This window comes from Phasianus colchicus, chromosome 22 (genome assembly GCF_987193195.1).
Source record: "Phasianus colchicus chromosome 22, bPhaCol1.hap1.1, whole genome shotgun sequence".
Taxonomy (NCBI): Eukaryota; Metazoa; Chordata; class Aves; order Galliformes; family Phasianidae; genus Phasianus; species Phasianus colchicus.
In genome coordinates, this window is record NC_143457.1 from 3,092,163 (window position 1) to 3,109,063 (window position 16,901).

General features: G+C 47.5%; 1 protein-coding gene and 1 long non-coding RNA gene across 6 annotated transcripts in view; one reads left to right on the plus strand and one right to left on the minus strand.

The window, feature by feature from the left end:
• PAX7 (paired box 7) overlaps positions 1-16,901 on the minus strand; it is an 89,241-nt gene that overhangs the window by 62,692 nt on the left and 9,648 nt on the right. The gene's annotated exons all lie outside the window — the stretch shown is intronic.
• On the plus strand, positions 419-10,430 carry LOC149915257 (uncharacterized). The gene is made up of 8 exons (XR_016459311.1): positions 419-963; positions 1,634-1,688; positions 1,973-2,825; positions 3,320-3,497; positions 5,718-6,886; positions 7,380-7,506; positions 9,170-9,308; positions 10,153-10,430. It is a non-coding gene; the product is annotated as an uncharacterized LOC149915257 (long non-coding RNA).

Consider the following 16,901-nt stretch of genomic DNA (forward strand, 5'->3'; position numbering starts at 1 on the left):
GCAGTGATGCTGGGAAAAGGCCGTGCTGGCCCCTAGAAAGGGGTGTCCCAGACTCATGCTCTGCAGCAACATGGAGCTATCAGCACCGCTTACCTCTAGATCCATAGGATAACGGGACTGGATAAATGTCTGGAGACCTGACAGCCTTTCAGCTGGCCTTCTCAGCACTGCTAAAGCATTGCTCTGAGCATCTTCAGCTAGCCCGGAGCAAAATACAGTCACCTCAGTGCATGAGCTGAGCAAGAAAGTATAGGGGAGTGGGAAGAGCCAAGAAGACCAGTGGCACTGGGATATGGGAAGCAGATATCCCTGCTATCCAAATGTCCAGAGTAAGAGCCAGATTTTCCTCCTGGCCACACGGATCCCAAGCGCTGTGATTGGGAGCATCATTGCTGCATGGCACGCATGGGATAGAGCACAGAGCAAGGCCAAGCAGCGTGCTGTCCCCGTCTCAGTGGAGCTGTTCTCATTTCCAGTGGCCACGGAGCTGATTCTGGTTATGCGCAAAGCAAAAGTACTGCCAGGATAACCCCAAGCTGCCAATTCCCTGCTCACAGATCTATCCATCTAGACATCAATTTACGTTACAGCCATGCTTTGATCGTGGATAGCTCATATGTAAAAAATCACACATGGAGGCAGCTCTAATTTACAGTTCATTATGTATCCCTGTAGGCACGCAGCCCTGCAGGCTGTAGTTTTGGCCTCTGCTACTTTACAAAATAAATATACATGTATAGAATTCCCCAGGTGCTGCCCTCTCCCTCACTCTTTATACAGGAGGTGTACAAATCCTGAACAAAGACACATTTGCTGCATGGTTCTATGAGTGTATTTTCTCCCCAGCCTAAACCAGCGCTCCAGAAGAAACAGAAATTACACATCTACAACGCCTTGCAATAATTGGCTCACCACTGGCTTAAGTTAGGCATAAATAAACAGTGAAGAATATCAGGCTAGCAGGTATGTAAGAAAAGTGACATCGCAGCATCCTACATCATCCTTGCTTTTGTGCTATCAGCCAAATCAACGCCTCTGTCTCCATGTGACCCTTCAATTTGTGACATGCAAAACTTGATACTACTTCTCCAGCTAGGTCAGTTTTACCCTATGTAAGCTGATTATACACTGCATTTAAAACAAACAACAACAACAACAAAAAAGACAAAACAAAACATACAAAAAAAAAAAAAAAAAAAAAACCGACTCGCTGTGCAAGAATGCTAATGGCAAAATATATTCACAGCTTATTTAATAACCCAAGCTGCATAATTGCAACAAGTAAGCTCATCCTGAGGTGTTTAACTTATATTATGTGAGCAGAAAATTCTCCCTGAAAAAAAGAAAACGAATGGAAAATGAGAAGTCCTCACTGAGGACTGAGAAATGTTGTTCCCTTGGAATCAGTTTCTGTCCTCAAATATCCTCTGAACAAATGTAATTATTTGCAAATTGTGGGGCTTGCTTCAGAGCTAGCTGGCCATGCTCCCGAAAATGCATGGGTTGCCCATTGATGTTGGAGAACAAATAAGGGCACTCTTTCAAAACTTTGAGAGAAGGAAAAAAAAAAAAAAAGAGGAATACAAAAAGTCAGCCTTCTTTTTCTAATTCCACCTTCTTTTTTTTCTTTTAGCCTTATGGAATAATTTGCCTTCAAGAGCCCCTGGATTCGCTCCAGTATTTTTGAGGTAGGAAACATGCAGAGGTTTAATTCTTTTTTGACTCCATCAGGTTCAGGTTACATGTTGGGGTACAAAATCATAAACAAATGGACGGCATTTACATTTCTGAAGTGTTTCCAGCCCCCTCCCCCTCTCGTCCCACTTACAGGTACATCATAAGCAGTGCTGTAAATTAAGCAAGCCAGGTGCTTATCTGATAACAAGACATCCTTTCTCCCCTCTTCTATAAGTGTGTTTTGCTTTCTCCCTTGGGTTCCTGGCTCAAGTCCGAACTCCAATCTTACATGCAGGTCAGCCTCAGGTGAGCCCTAAGAAAACTGGCTGTTCCAAACCCAGAGGCCTGAGCAATTAGTTTTGCAGTCCCAGTAATGTTGAGCATCTGGTAAGTTGCCTGTTTTGGGGGCAGATCACCCCAGTCAGAATCAAACAGTCAAAGGAACGGGGCAGGGATATGGCTGGTAACTTCTGCAGCAGCCCCACGTTTTGGGAAGGAATGTCAATTCAGATAGCTTACATGTTTCTTAAATATCTTCTAGCCTCAGGGCACATTTAGCTAAACCAACAGTGTTCTGTGTTATTACTGTAAAAATGAGGCAGGTTGGTCATTTTAGTTCCCTGCTATGCTATGAACACAAGGGAAGAAGCTGTCCCTCGTTAGACAAGACAGGGGTGGGAACCAAAACAGAGCCAGAGGGAGAAGTAGTAGCTTGGTTAAAGATAAAGCAATTTGCTGCTGGAGCCATATAGAGAAAGCCACTGCTCAGAGTTGTTGCTCAGCTCCACAGCTGTTAGACAAAACTCTTAACACATACAGAGCCGGGCCAGGTTGCATGTTAGCAGATTAACAAAAGGGGTGGTGAAATCAAATTCGGTTGCTTTAAAGTTTTGTATTTACTGCAAACTCAAATAGGTCCATCAGACTCGCGCAATTATGGCAGAACCCATCCCTTAAACCTTGCATGTGAGCACAACTCTGTGAAAATGAGTATAAAAAGGAATCTTGCACACAGTGGGGAGTACTTCTTGCTAACTGAATTCCTGATCACTTTTTCAGCTGCTCCCTTTCCTAGGAGGTTGCAGTGAAAAATCTTCTTGTGCACGTCTGTGTTTCAAACCATCACATGCATAAAGTTAAATACGGACGTAAGTAATTGCAGATTTGAGACAGGAGACAATAAGGACCAAATTTTCAGTGGCTGAGCCCAGGCCTCCAAAACTGCATGCCTTAAATTGGGAGATGTGGTTATGAACGCTCACATTCTCGTTATGCCCCAGAGCTCTGAAACACACACACGTATTTTGCATGCACCAACCAAAGTTCTGAACAATGAAACCCCGAGCAAAAAATGTATAGATTGGAGAGGGAAGTGATTGATCCCTTCTCTGATGCAAATGGAGAATCTCCTATGAAATATCCGAGTTTCATAGCGCATAAGGAACATCATTCCAGATTGGGGCTCATGAGATTTCTTGGACGTTTCGGCGCAGATGATTTTTAGCAAGCAAAATTGGGCAGACAGTTGTATCATTTGCCAAATAATCGAAATGCTACCCCTAGAAGCATGTAAAATAATAGGAGATACGGAGCTTGTGGGTCACAGACCCAAAATATCAAAAGGGCTTTCTCAAATCCACAGCCTGTGTCCTACTTCATTTGCACAACTCCACGAAGCAAAGCCATTTTAGGTGACTCGAGTGGCTTCAGCCTCAACACTGAGACAACTTGGGAAGGTGGAGGAGGCTCCAATGGAGAGGGAAGCTCATGAGACACACGTTCTGTTCTTTATTTAACTGTGAGCAGCTCCCCATGGCACAGTAAGTGATACACCTGGTCTAGGCCATGCTTTAATTTCCTTACCTATCAAGTACTGATCATGCTGCCTTCCAGCTTGGGCACGGTGACCCAAAATCCACTAATGATGCTCTGCGTTCCCTACGTGTTCCTAGATAGATTTTCCAGATGGTCACTTTTCATTGTGACCTTTTAAGAGCTTTTTCTTGCTGATACAAAACATGAGATGTCTGTTTTTGAGTGGAATAAACCAACGACTCAGTGCTTGCTTGCAAATGAACAAAAAAAAAACCCCCACAACATTCAGAGAAGATGCAAGTGCTCCCAGGAGCCTTGAAATATATATATATTTTTTTTGTTAACTGTGATGTTGCCTGTAGCTCTTTATGGCAGTTTTAAAGCATCAAAGCTCAGATTTGTTATATTGAACCTGGAAAGCTTCAAAAACTTTTTGTAAATTAAAATTTAAAAAAAAAAAAAGAAGAAGAAGATACCAAGAGCTATGAAGCGGTATTTTTCAGATGGGAATATGCTTTGATTTCAGTGGTTAATGCAAATAATACTCTCTCCTCCTCCTCCTTCCCCCTGCACCCCCGACAGAGTTTTCAGTGCAGCAGACAGAAGGTGGGGAAAAACAAATATGACATAAATTGTCTTGGTAAACAAGTAAATAGTGTCATTTAACTCTTCCCCCTATGACTCCTTGCTGGAACTCCGAATTAGTTTATGGCAGGGCTCTGTCAAAAGACCCCCCTCCCTGGAAACAGAGGTGAGACCTCAAAAGCCATTGTCTCTTTAGTTAATTAATTAAGGTAATATTGAGTAGAGCTTTGCTTCTAAGTTCAAGGAACCCAGCTGGGGGCAGCAGCCTCTTGTTTGATGCCATGAATACGGTGGAATGAGCTCCGGGCCCTGCATTAAAATCCAAAATCATTTAAAACATGCCAGGGAGGAGGGGATGGGGGAAGGAGCCCAGTTTATAGAGCTTTACAGCAGGACCAAGCCTTCTTCAAATAACTACAGGGGGTTCTTTGCATTTTACACCCCTGCCAGCTAAGCAGCAACCAGTTAGCAGGTTTGTGACTTTTTGTCTTTTAAGACCAAGGCAGGAGGAGGCTGCTGGAGTTCTGCAGAGCTGATTTCCTTCCCCATGCAGCCTCCTTGCTGGAAGCTGGGCAATGCTTCTTACCGGTGCCTGGTCCAATCCCTAGAAACGTCGCATTAGTCAATTTTGCTTACATGGGGAATCCTCTCACGGACATGGGATGGGATGACTCATTTGGATAAAGTCACCCACAAATGGAAGTCTTTGCAGGCCTAAGCTGGAAACGTGTTTTATTTCCAAGTAACATCTCGCTGTTTGCTCTGCGAGCCTCTAAAGAAAATAATAATAATAATAATAAAAGCCAAATCTCCAGGTCCGTATTCAATCTATAACTCTGACAGATACCGTGAGTATTTTCCTGCATAAAACCCTCAGGTTATGAAGAAAAAGGCTGTGGATAAAGCTCTGCTTAGTGATTTTTACAGGAGGCTCCAGCCCTGGCTTTGCTGCTGATACTCTGTGTGAACCTGAGCAAGTGGCTTCGCTTTGCTTATCCCCAGCCCTAAAGTCACCCCATCCCCTAAAGCAAACAGCATCCATCCACTCTGCCTGCAAAGCAAGGTGCTGCACCTTGCCCTGGTCTCTACCCGTGTGTAAATATGGGACTGTTTCTTTGCTTTTCCTATAAAATGGGAACTAACCAGCTGATGGGTGCAGGATTCAATGCCTGGAGATTTCAGGATCTTTGTGGATTTGAACCTCACTTTTCCCCTCGTCCCCATATGCTGTGTATTAACGTCTGCCACCGTGCTAAGTCTAATTTAGTTTGGTATCTTCTCAGGGGAGAGGTTGGCTCTCATCTGTCTGTCTGCCGTACGCCAGGCACACCAGTGGCACTGTATAAATAACAGTGATCATAAATAGCTGACAACACCTGCTGGTTTTGAATCAGCAACAAGTGATAATCCTGCGAGCAGCTAAATGGGACTTTGGGATTCCGGGTATTGGCCTGGTTAACTGGCTCCTTGGTTTGATTATGCGTTTGTGTTTTCCCAATTCTTTTTTTTTTTTCTCCTTTGAAATGCCTCAGGGAGCCACTGTGGGGACAGGAACGACACCAAATCTGCTGGTCTTTCATCACATCGGTTCCTCATCTGTTTCTTTTTCTTTTTCCCCTCTCCCCCTGCCCCATCTGCAGTGCTTTTAGGCAAAGGGACCTCATGGAAGCCCCAAAGGGAAAAATAATAAAAGTACTTCTGCACGTAAGGACCTCAAACATTTTTGCAGGTCTTGCACCCATCAGTAGGTCCACTGAAGGCAAAGGGATTACTAATGTGAGTAAAATCCTACGGCCACCTCTGAACCACGTCTGGAAATAGGCAACCTTGCCTGCTACACTTCAAGTTCTTGCTGCTCTTTGGATTGCTCAAGCTGTTTTAGTTTGATATTTTAGATGTTTGCTCGGTGTTTCTTCTCCCCGCTGCTGTTTCAGTTTGCTGTTAATAGATTGGTTTTGCCCTCGTGGCCCAGCCTGCATTCAGGTCACCTCTCCAGTAGTACGCACCCTTTGGTGAGCACTAAGTACAGGTTAGTGGGGGTCACGAGTCACAAAACCCCCTTGAGGGAAGTTTGGCTTTAGCCAGCCATGAAATGGCAAATCTTCCGCTGCAGAGGGGAAAGTGAGGCTGAGAAAGGGGGGGTTGGGGGGGGGTAATTTTATTATTATTATCATCGCTTGACCTCCCAACCCAAAACTCAGAGCTGCCTCTTGTTAGGAGCTTACAAACAGGCATATGGCCCCTCCAATCACCAGGGACACACACTGGACCGATCCATCACGGCTCTTACCAGCCCCACACACCCTCACAGCCATTGGGATGAGATGTTCCCAGCTGGCAGGGCTCACCAACAGCTCCCAGTCTGACAACAGGGGCAGGGGAGACCCGCCGAGCCCCCCAAATCTGGGGTGGGAAGGTCAGCACCACTGGGCTGCGTAAATCTCTGCTGTTAGTTGCCATCTGCACCTCTAGAAGTTATTTGGAGGGGCAAGGTGATGCAAAACTTGCTCTTTCCCTATTTTCCCACCATCCAGGCAATGAAATACCCCAACATCATAAAGCTTCTCAAACACTCATTCATACTCTGAAAACTTTTCCAACTGAACCTTAGCAAAGGTGGAAATGATGTGAAAGAGGCAGAATTGGGCAAAACGGGGCCTTGTAGAGTTTGCTGTGAGTTCTGCAAGGAGGAGAAACCAAATCTGCTCAGTATGACCCAACCATCTCTCATCTCCAGAACAAGGAGGTTGGAGCCAGGAGGGAACCCACACCAGTGGTGACATGGACAGCAGAGCCCAGGGAAGATCTGGTATCAATTTCAGGACTATTAATTAATCGGTTGTTAATTTAATTAAGGCAGGTTTGGGTATTGGCTTCTGGACTCTTCCAGGTTTACCATCCTTTGCTCCCTCCGTGGCATATCCTGACAGCACAGGGCCAATATCCCAGGGTAAAATAGTAATAATAATAATAATAATAATAATAATAATAATAATAATCCATCAAAGCCTATTAGTTAAATTGCTCTGTGCAAACCTAATTGACCACGAGGGATCTCCTAGGCAAGGAAGCCGTAAATCGCGATTTTAACAGCGGCAAAGGGAAGGAAAGGAGGAGGGAAAAAAGGGAGAGAAGAAAGTTTGCAATGGCTGGGGATCATTTTAGGCGACTGCCTGGCTGGAGGCTGCGGAGAAAGGAGGCTGATCTGGAGCATATGGTGCAAAGAGCCAGTGCTGGGGGTGGAAGAATAAAAACCCTGAGCGGCGCAGATCCTAAGGAGCTATTTATTCCTCCCCCTGCAGATGTACATTAATGCAGGAGGAGTAGGGGGAGCAGATCTTTCGGCTGGAGAAAGAGAAACAGCGCTCCTTCCTTTTAACATGCTGTTGTCTGGCTTGATCTTGTCACTCCAAAGGGACCCATTCAGAGGTATTCATGCATCTGCCTCGGGGGGACAATGGGACCTTAGTTTATAAACTGTCTGTCCAGTTGCCTGCGGCCTTTAGTCCTTTTGTTTTCGCTTCTCTTAATAAACTTTTTGGGGGAGTTCATCAATACGCTTGAATAGCTGATGTTCTCATTCTCAGAGAAGGGAATAACAGAAGGTCTCGAAGGTTTTTTTGTTGTTGTTTTTTTTTTTTTTTAATAGAGGTGGGGGTGGTTGTTTTTTTTTTTACCCCTTAAAGGAGAACCGAGGCTTGAAAAGCATCAGAATAAACCCTTTAAAAAAAAAAAAATCTGAATCAACCCCAAACAAAACCTTCATTCAAGAGACGGAGAAATGCGCAACGTTTAATTGCACACACACACACACACCCGAAAGCAATTCTCGTCCTGCCGACAGAATTAAGACGATCTCCGCCTCATTTTACAGCTCTCCAAATATTTTGGGTAGGGGGATTGGGGAGGAATTTCGGAGCCCAGGCTCATTTCCAGAGGATTTAAGGCTGAATGCTGGCTCGAACCTTTCCCCCGAGTTCCCCCGAGTTCCACCTTCCCCCGGCAACTGCAGAAATCACAGCCGAGCAGATACGACCCCCCTCCCCAACCCCCCCAAAGTAAAGCTCAAATCGTGAAGAACGATGATTTCTACGGGGAATACCGAACCGCCCGCCCCGTCTTTCGTAGGCGAGCCCACAGCTGGGGGGGGGGTGAAAACACGGAGATTTCCCCTATTTCCAAGCACCAACGCAAAGTCCGGCCCCATCCCCGTGCCGGCTCCCTCTCTCCTCCCTTGATTTCTCTTTTAAGGCGTTTATTTTCCCTGCAGGGGGTTCTTTTCCCCTTCTCCCTCCCCGCAAATCCCCGCAAGCTCGGAGGAGCTGCTGCTTTGCCCCCTTCCCCACCTCCTATCCCAAGGCAGCCCCCCACCAACCGCTCTCCCCAGTGACTCCAGTTCAACGTTTTAAGGCCCTAATGAGTGTTGACAAGTTTAATGAGTTTGTTTTAAAGAGGAAAAAACTGGTCAAGTCGAGATTTCCGAGTCAAATCCATTAGGAGATCCCATTCAAACCCCGCCTGACAGCTCAGCCGCTCTCACACTTCACCAGCCGGCCCAGGACCTGCAGAAACCCCAAATCCCTGCCCCAAAAGCTGAACTCCTTCCTCAACCCCATAGCCCAGCACAGAGCTATGGGTACCCGGGGCGGATAGAGACCCGCACCCACCCCTCCCTAGCTAAAGGAAAGAGGTAATTCACCTTTTGAGGGGCAAAGAGAGGGTCTCCCCTAAACCCATCCCACAGGGCAAGGGGTTGCAGCGCGCAGAGAGAGCAAACGGAGCCATAATAACCTCTCATTTCTATTGGAAATTGCATTAAACGCCCGGCTATTTTCCTTTCCCCCCCACCCCACCCCCTTTCCCTTTTTGTCTCTCCCCCCATCAACCTTCATATAAGTAAACAGCCCTGTGAAGCCGAGGTGGAGGTCATGTTAAGTCATGCAGTCTGACTTCGTGAACTTTGAGCTGGGTGATTAGGAGGGAAAGGGAGGGGGGGGGGTTCTCCTTTTTCAATTTCTCCACTTCCTAGGTCTCTCCATTGTTCCAATTCCAAACAGCTGCTGGTGCTAATCTTTCGGTTATTTGCAATCAGGAGGAAGAAATACTCACACCCTAGAGTGCTCCGATATTAGCCCTGCCAGCCGAGCAAAGAGACCACTGGGAGCTGAGGAGATGGAGGAAAACAAAACGGAGCAAAGTTATTGAACTCAGTTTGACTCTGAGCCTTTCAGGTACCTCTCTCAAACCTAAATCCGCACCGGTAAGAAAGCCATAGAAATGAGGCTTACAGGTACCGCATCACTTAAGGCCAAACCTGATTTTCCAAAGGTTAAACTCTTCCATCTACTCAAAGTCTGGCCGGAGCGAGAGGGGAGGGGGAAAATACCAACCGAAGGGAAAAGAAACCACCACAAAAGCCCGGTTGGAGACCAACCTGGCGAGCTACGCCCAGGAGTGTTTCGTTCGAGCTGGCTTTGAAGGATTTCTATTTAATTATTACCAAGGAGGGCCAGAGAGACTAAAAGGGTTCAAGGAAGCTGCGGTGCGAAAGGGACCGTCCTATTTACGTGTGGATGCACGGGAGGGGTTCAGCCCCATGCGTGGGCACACCTTTCCCGTTCATTTATTCACCTGATTAATTAGAGCGATGGATGCCGGTAATGAGAAGCTCCTCACCTTGAAGCATCCCGAGGGAGGCTTTCCAAGTTGCACAGACAACAAAAAATAACTCAAGCCTTGGCTAATAGCCTTAAAACCGGGTTCCTAAAGTGGCCGGCAGGGTGGAGAGGGCCGTTTTGGGGTGGGTCGTGCCGGGGGGATCCCATGAGTGTGCCGGGCTTGCCTGGCCCGCAGCCCTCTCTCCAGCCCCGCAGAGCCTTTATTGGTTTACTTAGGTGTTAATCCCTTAACAATCAAGTTGTCTGACCACGGAGCCCCGTCCCTATTCTTGTTTACATCTAATTAAGGGGCCGAAATGCCACTTCCCTTCCGCAGCCCCCTTGCCTTCAACCAACTTCCATCTCGCTCCCGGTTGGTTTTTTGGGTGGTTTTTTTTTTTCTTTCTTTCTTTTAAAGCAGGTCAATCTCCCTTCGATCGAACGGCGAAATCCCGTCCCCAAACTCCACGTCCCCCGATCCAGCCACATTCCCTTCCAGCAGATGAAAGGCAGAGCTCTCCCGTCCCGGTGTCACCAGCATCTCCGAGCTTGCCTTAATTCAATTAAACCTCGGAACGCCAGGAAACCAGCGGAGATCCACCCGAGCAAACCAGTAGCCGGGGCTAACAAAGGACCTTTCTTTGCAGAGGGTGCAAGGAGAGCCAGGCCAGCCCATGTGTCATCCAGCCCCGGAGACTCCCGGCTCTGCGGGGTTAACGATTCAGACACCACTGCGAGCTCTGGGACTGCAACTTGGCTTAGATAGCGTCTCAGCCCTGGGGCAATTCCTCTAAATCAATTTTCAAAACAATCAGTTTAGGGGCTTTTAATTAAGCTTTAAACCAGTGGTTAAAAATAGCAGTTTACTTCTTTGGGATGCAAACTAGGCTAGCATAAAAATAAATCAGAGAGACGGGCCCGCTGCCTTTTGGGATTCAGGGCGACGTAGATTATATACGTCCCAAGATTACGAGGATTTCTCTTTCTTCTAAGACTTATTCTCTCTCCGAGCAGCTGCTCTTTCCATGCCAGACACCGAAGTGTCCGCAGGACCGCAAAGAGAGGGGATCCCGTGCAGCTTTCCCCAAACCCAAGCTAAGGGGAAAAGAATGAGGGAGGAAAGCTGGGAGCCCAGCTCAGCCCATCCCCCGGGTTTTTCTATATAAGGGAAAGCAAAAATAAAAAAAGGGGGGGGGGGGGAAAGCACTACGGACGAGAAAAAACAAAACAAAACCAAACAAAACCCAGATGGGTGTTTCTGCAAAGAAGAAACCCCAAAAAGCCAGGCTAGATTTGAAGCTGAGCTGCTGAGCTCGGAGATGGGACCCTGCGAACATCCTTTCTCCTTCACCCGCGGTGATAAATTCGCCTAAAAGGTGAATTTAAGCTCCCTGGGCGCTTTTGTAGTTTAAATGGGAGCCTCCAGGTTACCCCCACCGCCCTCTCCCTTTGTTTAATTCTTCTGTGGCTGCAGCTAAAGGGACTCTCATAGGGCCCAGCTCGATACGCACAGCTCACACCTTTAAATCCCTTAAGCTCGCACAGGTTTTTGGCTCCCCAAACCCGGCCAGAAAGCAGATGTTTAAACGCAGCCTTTGCACCAAAGGCAGCTCTTAAAAAGGACCACAGCGTTTGGTTGATTAAAGAGTAATTAAGGGCTGTGGGACTCCTTTGGTGCTGCTCCTAGGACTCTCCTCGCCCGGAGGATTTCTCCCTAGGTGACCCAGATAAATTACAGATAGGGTTGAAATAACTTTTGTCCACGACGGACCGGGATGAGCCCGGCCCGCAAATCCCCGCACAGCGGTGGTTAATGAGGCAGTCATGCAAAACGCAGCGACTTAAACCTAAAAAGAGGCGGCTCGGAGTGACTTCTCCTTCCAGGGCTCCGCGGGTGGGTTTCGAGCCGTTCCCACTTCCATTCCCAACCCTCGGAGCTCGACCTTGACCCGGTTTGTCCCCGGTTTAATGGGGAAAAGAGGAGTCCGGCCGCTTCGGCATCCTCGAAGTTGGGTTTCTCTCCCCTTCTGTTCGGTGGGGAAAAGACCCAAACTCCCCGCGTGGAAGAGGGGGGGAAAAAAAAAAGCAAGAAATGAGTGAGGCTGAAAAATCGACCTCCCCGAGAGGAAACGAGGGGATGGGCAAAGGGAGAAAAAAATCATCGGGAATCGGAGAGATTTCCTAAGCTAACCTGCTCGGGGACGGGGAGAAAAAAAACTTCCCCCAAAGGGCTGCTATCCCCAAAAGAGCTGCTATCCCCCAAAGGGCTGATTTCCCCCATAGGGCTGCTATCCCCTAAAGAGCTGATTTCCCCCAAAGGGCTGATTTCCCCGCTACTTCCAAGGACTTTCTGCTGCTCCTTTTCCTCCGTTCCTTCTCCCCCCGCCCCCTGCCTTCCCCCCTTTAGATCTCAGCGTGTTTGCTCTTGACTTCATCCACTAAGTCAATAGTTTGGAGATGCCCTCATCCTCAGAGGCCCGAGCCCCCGTGTCCCCTCCCTGTTTTCTCCTGCGGATAATGGCAGCCTTTTGTCGTGTAATCAAGCTCCCGAGGGGTTGGGAGACAGATATAGATTCTTGGCATTTGTCGGTGAAAATGAAAGCTGGATTAGGCAGAGGCGGCTGCACACTCCATGGTAAAGGACAACAACTATTCCCCCATTGAAAGTCCCATTCTGGTTTGGTTATTTTATCTTTAAAAGTTGTTTGTATTTCTAAAGTGGCTATTGATGCACTTAGAAAGTGTAGCAAGCTGTAAAGCCTCGCTTCAAATGAAAGGCGGACAGAGAGAGAGAGAGAGAAAAAAAAAGAGGAGGTTAAGGGGAGAAAACAGAGTGAGAAAAAATACCGTCATAAAAGGATGGAGAGGAGGGGGGAGAGGGGGTAAAAGAGTTAAAAAGATCCAATTCTGCCTAAAATCGGAGAGAAAAGTCACGAAGTCACAGCAGCCGGGGTTCGGCTCTGCTTTTTTCCCTTCCCGACGGAGAACATCGCGGAGGGGGGGGGGGGGAGTGGAAAATCGGGTGGGAACCCCTTGGGTTTTTTTTTTCCTTCGTTGGGGAGCTTTGATTCTTTGCAACCGAACTGGAAAGCCAAAGCAGACCCTTGCTTAGCGCTGAAGCGATGTTATTACCAGCAACAAGCGCACTGTTTTCTCCTTCACAGAGTTTTGCTGCCGAGCACTAATGGGGGAAGATCGTCCACATCTGCACTATTCACCTCTGCCCATTTTCTCCTGAGGAGCTTTGCCAGTATAAATATATAATTCCATCCCCCCCCCCGAACGTCGCTTAACTCCATCTCCTCGTCTTTTAGACGTGTCTTAATCTGGGGTTGCGCCGTCCTTCCCTCCGCTGAACAGGAGGTAGAGAGGAGTGGGATATTTTGCTTTTAAAGGAAAGCATTTGTCAAACGCCCAAACTTTTCTCCTCCTTTTCAGTTCCAGGAGTGGAAATCGCAGTTTACCCGCTGCGAGCCGCACGCACAAGGGCTGGATTGTGGCTGGATGGAGATTAAGGGGAAAACTCCAGGAAAAAAAGCAGCGAGGTATAAACCAAATATTCACATTCTCCATCTATACATATATATAAACGAGGCTTCAAATAGCTCAATTTGCTGCTATTTAGCATCAAACGCTCCTCGAGAAATGGGGAGGCGTGTGGGGGGGGGGGTGGGGGAGAGGAATTGAAAAGAATTAAGTTCCTAAATAAGGAATCCCTATTAAAAATAATATCGGCTTTCCCTAACTACGTGGCCGTCTATATGGAGCCTTACAATCACCAGCAGCTCCGGCTATCTGCCCTCTCTCGGATAATTTACACCATACAAAGGTTGGGGGCTATTAATCCCGTTTCCCCCCCTCCTTTCCCCCCCTCTCCACCCTCCATTCCTATTCATGTCAATGTTTCTTTCTCTTTCCGAGCAATCAAATGTGCTGGAAACAATCGTAGGGAATTTAAACATGACTGTTCCCTGAATATCCCTCGACATCGAAGTGTCCTTTGTACGTTCAACCTCTCCTTTTAGAGACGCTTCTATACTTCGAAATGCAAAATAAAGCAACCGTGGGCTGTATTAAAGAGCCGGCCTGGGTCTGATGGGACCCAAACCCCATAATTCGAAATGAGTTTTATGGGATTTAAGGTTACTTCTGCTAACTTCAGGCGAGGCGAAAAATAACCCGAGCGCCTGAAGTTGCTCGAAAAGCTCTTCTCGTCCAGCGTCAACTTTCCTCTCTCCTTTAATTCCCAATAAATATGCAAATCGATTCGTCCCCATAATGGGAACGGGGAAAATAAATAAATGACAGAATTGCGGTCGCTTCGGACTTTTGCCTCCGTTCGAGGTTTGGGTGAGAATGGAAACGGCAGCGGTTTGGGGTAGGTCCCCATATCCTTCCCTTCTCCATTCCCTCGAAAGAAAGGAAAATTACATTTTTCAGCCCACCCCCCAATAAAAGCGGGGCAGCATCGCTGCCTAAACTCCCTGTCCAAGTCCCTATAGCGATACAGCGGGGGGGTGGCAGCCCCCAAGGAGGGCTGTAGGGGCTGTCCGATGGGATGTCACCCCATCATACACACACACACACACTTTGGGGACAGCCGCCTCTCCGCGGGGACGCAGCATCGCAGCTCCCCCTCCTCTCTCCCCCGTTTAAAGGGTCACTTTGATCCTCGATCTTTAGGGGCTCGGGACAAAGAAGCCACTGAAGGCTGAAGGCTGCCGGGTGTGTTTGTGTGTCGTCGTGTCCCCCGTCCCCCCCCCCCTCCTTTCCTTCCCTCCCCACCTACCCCGAGAGAGAGAGAGCCTTGCAAACAGCCGTGCCCCCAACCCCACTCTTTTAGGGTCAGGCAAAGTGCTTCCTTCCAATTTTAGCAACAGCAACAACAAGCAAAAGCAAAAAAAAAAAAAAAAAAAAAAAAAAGCCCAGAAAAGAGTGAAAACCAAGAAGGGCTTCCTCTGCCTTCCAGAAAGCCTCGGGGGCGGGGGGGGCAAAGGGATCGGATCTCCCCCCTCGCACCTCTGAGCATCTCTTCGTGCCTTCCGTGTCACCCTCACGCCGCGACCCCAAAGCCGCCCTGAGGGTTTTCCATTCCTCCCTCTCTAGGAAACGCGACCCTCTCTTTGAATGCCAATTATTTCCCTCCTTCCTCCTCAAAAGAATATATATATGTATTCTTATATATATATATAAAAACCTTTTTATTTTTAATTATTATTTTTAAAGCTCTTGACTGCGTTTCTCGGGCAGGTGGAGGTGAGCCAGGAGCATCCCTTGAGTCCTGCTGTTGCATGAAGGTAAACCCCCTATTTCTATTTCCAGGAAGATTCGACAGGTGAAAATTAGTTCTTATCAACATTAATTTATATTTATTAAATTAAAAAAAAAATCTTCGCTCCTTTTCCTCACCCCAACTCCTCTTTGCTCCCTTCCTCACCTCGGGCACAGCGCACAGAAGGGATGAGCTCAGCTGTCCTGCAGCACAGAGCTGGGGGACCCTTCCCCTATAGCACTGCCATACAGCTCAGGAACGAGCTCAGGGTCCCCCCCCCTTCCCCCGCAGACCCTACAGAGCCTTTGCGACAATTCATCACAGGACCCAAAGCCATCCAAGCAAGTAATGTGCAGCCTCAGATCTCCTATGTCCCACAAGACAGAGCGCCTGCTAATTAATAGACAGTGATTCCTGCGAGCAGCCCGAACAGTCTGTAATATGATGAACTTCCTTTGTACCGGTGTCACCACAAATGTTTCTGATAAGGAAAAGCATCCAAGGATCAAAGACTATAAGCTTCTCAATTTCCTCAAGCTGCCTCTACTTTTCCTCACCTACTTTTTCTCTTCTCCCCTCCCTCTGCGCAGCCCCGACCCTTTTTCCGTGAGCCCCGTTCTGCCTGAAAAAGCCCCAAATCCAACCCTGTCCCTTCCCCGTTTTTCCCCAACTCCCGGTGACAAATGTCTTTATAACCAGGCATTAGCTGACATCTCGTTTCTTTTGTGGCCAGCTCAACGCCAGCCCCGGGGCGGGATGAGCCGAGGATGAGGATGAAGATGAGGATGGGGTTTTTTTTTGGGATTGGGGGAATTCAGCAGATCTCCCTCCTGATTCCACCTCATCCCCATCCCGAACCGAGCTGCTCAACCGCACCTGCGCTTCGGTGGTGCTTTAATTCTTATTCTGGACCGGTTTGGGATGGATGGGATGAGAGGTAACCCCCTTTTCCCTTAAAAGACCCCCCCCTCTGAGCACACATTGGAAGGGGATCGGTGCCACCAAGGCCCGGCCGGCAGCTCGGAGCCGCGTCCCCATCGCTGTCCCCATTCCCCGCAGCTCCCAGCATCTTCTCGCCCACATTCCTCCAAAACAAAACAAAACAAAAAAAAGGAAAAAGAAAAAATAAGAATAATAAAAAGAAAGAAAAATGAAAAAGCCCAAACTGGGCTGAAGTTCAGCTTAAATAAAAGAAGAAGGGAGAAAAAAAGGAAAAATAAAAATAAAAATAAGGCCATTGGTGGAGAGGAGAGTTATGTGGCAGCTGATAGAAATGGGCTGCCTTTTTTTTTTTTTTTTTTTTTTTAAGAATAGTCTCTATAAATATATAATATCTCCAAAGCCCAGGTCTTAAGAGGGTCCCTTATTTGCTTCTTTCTTTTGTAGGAAACGTAATTTTCAGAAAGATGCTTCCCCCCCGCCTTACCCTAATGCTCGAGTAAGTACCTTACAGCTTTAAGGCTAGTGTTATATGTGCTTTAAAATCCTGCCATGTAAATTCCCCTGAAAAATTTGGAAAGCTTCTCGGGGGGGTACGAGTGGGGGTGTTGGGGAGGGGGGTTGGAATGGAGGAGGGGGAGAAAGGGGAGGTTAATCCGGGTTTAATGCTATGATGCAGTCACAGGACCAGGGCTAGGCTGATTGTGTTATCTCTTCCCAACATTTGGGTCTCCCATATTTCACCCAGCCAAATAGCTGCGAGAAAAAAGTGCGTATGGAGGCACTCCTGACGCCTCAGGAAAATATGTTATTAATATCTAAATAACTTCCCAATACTGTCTCTAAATCTCCCCTTCACCACTCCAGATGATGAATTCGTTTGAAGTGTTCTCCCGTCTCATCTTTTCAGTGTCTCTCTCTCTCCCTTTTTTTTTTTTTTTTTTTTTTTTTTTATA